At 43.4% G+C, this 5157-nt stretch overlaps 1 long non-coding RNA gene across 1 annotated transcript; it reads right to left on the bottom strand.

Moving 5' to 3' along the window:
- Positions 1 to 864: 864 nt before the first annotated feature.
- LOC109885197 (uncharacterized) lies at positions 865 to 4108 on the bottom strand. Its single transcript, XR_002254513.2, has 3 exons — positions 3970 to 4108; positions 3385 to 3437; positions 865 to 3243 (listed from the first exon to the last, which is right to left on the bottom strand). It is a non-coding gene; the product is annotated as an uncharacterized LOC109885197 (long non-coding RNA).
- Between the last annotated feature and the right edge of the window lie 1049 nt (positions 4109 to 5157).

The following is a 5157-nucleotide window of genomic DNA, read 5'->3' as shown; positions in this document are numbered from 1 at the left end:
ATTGGACTCTGAAGCAGGGGAAGCGCATTCTCTGGTGTGATGAATCACGCTTCACCATCTGACAGTCCGACGGACAAATCTGAGTTTGGTGGATGCCAAGAGAACACTACCTGCCCCAATGCATAGTGGCAACTGTAAAGTCTGATGTAAAAGGAATAATGGTTTGGGGCTGTTTTTCATGGTTCGGGCCCCTTAGTTCCAGTGAAGGGAAATCTTAACGCTTCAACATACGATGACATTCTAGATGATTCGGTGCTTCCAACTTTGTGGCAACATTTTGGGGCCCTTTCTTGTTTCAGCATGACGGTGCACAAAGCGAGGTCCATAGAGAAATGGTTTGTCGAGATCTGTGTGGAAGAACATGACTGGCCTGCACAGAGCCCGGACCCCATCGAACACCTTTGGGATGAATTGGAACGCCGACTGTGAGCCAGGCCTAATCGCCCAACATCAGTGCCAGACCTCACTAATGCTCTTGTGGCTGAATGGAAGCAAGTCCCGACAGCAATGTTCCAACATCTAGTGGAAAGCCTTCCCAGAAGAGTGGAGGCTGTTATAGCAACAATGTTCCAACATCTAGTGGAAAGCCTTCCCAGAGGAGTGGAGGCTGTTATAGCAACAATGTTCCAACATCTAGTGGAAAGCCTTCCCAGAAGAGTGGAGGCTGTTATAGCAGCAATGTTCCAACATCTAGTGGAAAGCCTTCCCAGAAGAGTGGAGGCTGTTATAGCAACAATGTTCCAACATCTAGTGGAAAGCCTTCCCAGAGGAGTGGAGGCTGTTATAGCAGCAATGTTTCAACATCTAGTGGAAAGCCTTCCCAGAAGAGTGGAGGCTGTTATAGCAGCAAAGGGGAGACCAACTCCGTATTAATGCCCATGATTTGGAATGAGATGTTCGACTAGCAGGTGTCCACATACTTTTGGTCATGTCGTGTATATTTTTATAGTTGCTCAAACATATTGTTAATTTATGTTATACTTCATAGAAAATGCTTTGGTAACGGTGGCAACCACCCATTCACGCCATGTATTGAATTGCCAGACGGACAGACAGAGAAACAGAGAACGACAAAGAGACTAGAGATGTGTTTTTTTCATGGGCTGCATCTCAATCCACCACATCCGTCTACGTCGGACATCTGCAGTGAAAGGTGACAGAGCTAGAGGGGTGGTTGTCAGACCACGAGACATCTGCAGTGAAAGAGTTAGAGGGGTGGTTGTCAGACCATGAGACATCTGCAGTGAAAGGAGACAGAGTTAGAGGGGTGGTTGTCAGACCACGAGACATCTGCAGTGAAAGAGTTAGAGGGGTGGTTGTCAGACCACGAGACATCTGCAGTGAAAGGTGACAGAGTTAGAGGGGTGATTGTCAGACCACGCGACATCTGCAGTGAAAGGCGACAGAGTTAGAGGGGTGGTTGTCAGACCATGAGACATCTGCAGTGAAAGAGTTAGAGGGGTGGTTGTCAGACCATGAGACATCTGCAGTGAAAGGTGACAGAGTTAGAGGGGTGGTTGTCAGACCATGAGACATCTGCAGTGAAAGGTGACAGTTAGAGGGGTGGTTGTCAGACCACGAGACATCTGCAATGAAAGGTGACAGAGTTAGAGGGGTGGTTGTCAGACCATGAGACATCTGCAGTGAAAGGTGACAGAGTTACAGGGGTGGTTGTCAGACCATGAGACATCTGCAGTGAAAGGTGACAGAGTTACAGGGGTGGTTGTCAGACCACGAGACATCTGCAGTGAAAGGTGACAGAGCTAGAGGGGTGGTGTCAGACCATGAGACATCTGCAGTGAAAGGTGACAGAGCTAGAGGGGTGGTGTCAGACCATGAGACATCTGCAGTGAAAGGTGACAGAGCTAGAGGGGTGGTTGTCAGACCAAGAGACATCTGCAGTGAAAGGTGACAGAGCTAGAGGGGTGGTTGTCAGACCACGAGACATCTGCAGTGAAAGGTGACAGAGTTAGAGGGGTGGTTGTCAGACCACGAGACATCTGCAGTGAAAGGTGACAGAGCTAGAGGGGTGGTGTCAGACCACGAGACATCTGCAGTGAAAGGTGACAGAGCTAGAGGGGTGGTTGTCAGACCATGAGACATCTGCAGTGAAAGGTGACAGAGCTAGAGGGGTGGTTGTCAGACCACGAGACATCTGCAGTGAAAGGTGACAGAGCTAGAGGGGTGGTTGTCAGACCACGAGACATCCCAAAAATCGGTATTCTCTGTAGTGTCCAAACTTTTGAGATCCCGCTCTTTTATACAACGGACAACCCTCTCTTTTAAACAACGGACAACCCTCTCTTTTAAATAACGGACAACCCTCTCTTTTAAATAACGGACATCCCTCTCTTTTAAATAACGGACAACCCTCTCTTTTAAATAACGGACATCCCTCTCTTTTAAATAACGGACAACCCTCTCTTTTAAATAACGGACATCACTCTCTTTTAAATAACGGACAACCCTCTATTTTAAATAACGGACAACCCTCTCTTTTAAATAACGGACAACCCTCTCTTTTAAATAACGGACAACCCTCTCTTTTAAATAACGGACATCCCTCTCTTTTAAATAACGGACATCCCTCTCTTTTAAATAACGGACAGCCCTCTCTTTTAAATAACGGACAACCCTCTCCTTTAAATAACGGACAACCCTCTCTTTTAAATAACGGACAACCCTCTCTTTTAAATAACGGACAACCCTCTCTTTTAAATAACGGACATCCCTCTCTTTTAAATAACGGACAGCCCTCTCTTTTAAATAACGGACAACCCTCTCCTTTAAATAACGGACAACCCTCTCTTTTAAATAACGGACATCCCTCTCTTTTAAATAACGGACAGCCCTCTCTTTTAAATAACGGACAACCCTCTCCTTTAAATAACGGACAACCCTCTCTTTTAAATAACGGACATCCCTCTCCTTTAAATAACGGACAACCCTCTCTTTTAAATAACGGACAACCCTCTCCTTTAAATAACGGACAACCCTCTCTTTTAAATAACGGACATCCCTCTCTTTTAAAGATAACATCCTTCATACAAAAAAGGACAATATTTCCACCCAGTTAATCATAGACAGACTTTATAAAAACAGGAAGTCATTGTAACTAAAACATCAACTCCTGCAGACATGGATCCGCCTGGTTCTGTTCTGACACCGAGGTCTGTGTGTTACTGAAGCCTTCGGACCTCCTCCACGTCTGTGTCCAGGTGCCCTGGGGGGTTAAGAGCCAGCCTGTCACACACACACACACACACACACACACACACACACACACACACACACACACACACACACACACACACACACACACACACACTGATTTACTCTGCAGCTTCAGCGGAACACAGGCACCACACACACAGTGTCACGTACCTCTCACTCCTGTCCCTCTGCCTAGGCTTGTAGAGGAGCGAGACTGTTTCCCTCTGTCACATACACACACACACATACACACAGAGATATACACACACAAAGACAAACACACAGAGGTTTATGTTATTCTGTCTGGAGCCCTAAAGCCTTGCATAAGCTTTGCACCCAGCAGGCAAACAGGGTCATGTGACCTGAACATTCAGTGATCACATGTGCTGTACATTGTGGTAGTGTGTTTGTGTTTGTGTGTGTGTGTGTGTGTGTGTGTGTGTGTGTGTGTGTGTGTGTGTGTGTGTGTGTGTACTTTAGTGCTATTCTCACAAGAATAGTAAACCAAGAAAAAATATATATATTTTAGGTTTAGGGGGTTAGGGTTAGAATTACGATTAGGTTTAAGGTTAGGTTTAGGGGGTTAGGGTTAGAATTAGGGTTAGGTTTAAGGTTAGGTTTAGGGGGTTAGGGTTAGAATTAGGGTTAGGTTTAAGGGGTTAGAATTAGGGTTAGGTTTAACGTTAGGTTTAGGGAATCAATTGATGGTCCCCAAAAAGTCCTCACAAGTATAGTAACACTGTGTGTGTGTTTCACCTGGATCCTCTTCTGTCTCTGTTGATGTAGCATGTTGATGATGTCCTCTCTCCGTCTGGCCTAGAACACACACACCTCAGGGGTAAAAAGGTTGATGGAGCATGTTGATGACGTCCTCTCTCTGTCTGTATAATACCACCACTACAATCCAACATGTATAATACCACCACCACTACAATACAACATGTATAATACCACCACTACAATACAACATGTATAATACCACCACCACTACAATACAACATGTATAATACCACCACCACTACAATACAACATGTATAATACCACCACCACTACAATACAACATGTATAATACCACCACCACTACAATACAACATGTATAATACCACCACCACTATAATACAACATGTATAATACCACCACCACTACAATACAACATGTATAATACCACCACTACAATACAACATGTATAATACCACCACCACTAATTCAATACAACATGTATAATACCACCACTACAATACAACATGTATAATACCACCACTACATATCTACAATACAACATGTATAATACCACCACTACAATACAACATGTATAATACCACCACTACAATACAGCATGTATAATGCCACCACTACAATACAACATGTATAATACCACCACTACAATACAACATGTATAATACCACCACAACTACAATACAACATGTATAATACCACCACTACAATACAACATGTATAATACCACCACTACAATACAACATGTATAATACCACCACTACATATCTACAATACAACATGTATAATACCACCACTACATATCTACAATACAACATGTATAATACCACCACCACTACAATACAACATGTATAATACCACCACTACAATACAACATGTATAATACCACCACCACCACTACAATACAACATGTATAATAGCACCACTACAATACAACATGTATAATACCACCACCACTACAATACAACATGTATAATACCACCACCACTACAATACAACATGTATAATACCACCACTACAATACAACATGTATAATACCACCACCACCACTACAATACAACATGTATAATACCACCACTACAATACAACATGTATAATACCACCACCATTACAATACAACATGTATAATACCCACCACCACTACAATACAACATGTATAATACCACCACCACTACAATACAACATGTATAATACCACCACTACAATACA

Source organism: Oncorhynchus kisutch, linkage group LG29 (assembly GCF_002021735.2).
Source record: "Oncorhynchus kisutch isolate 150728-3 linkage group LG29, Okis_V2, whole genome shotgun sequence".
NCBI classification, from domain to species: domain Eukaryota; kingdom Metazoa; phylum Chordata; class Actinopteri; order Salmoniformes; family Salmonidae; genus Oncorhynchus; species Oncorhynchus kisutch.
The sequence above is the reverse complement of the archived record's forward strand: the minus strand, read 5'-3'. Positions and strand labels throughout refer to the sequence as shown.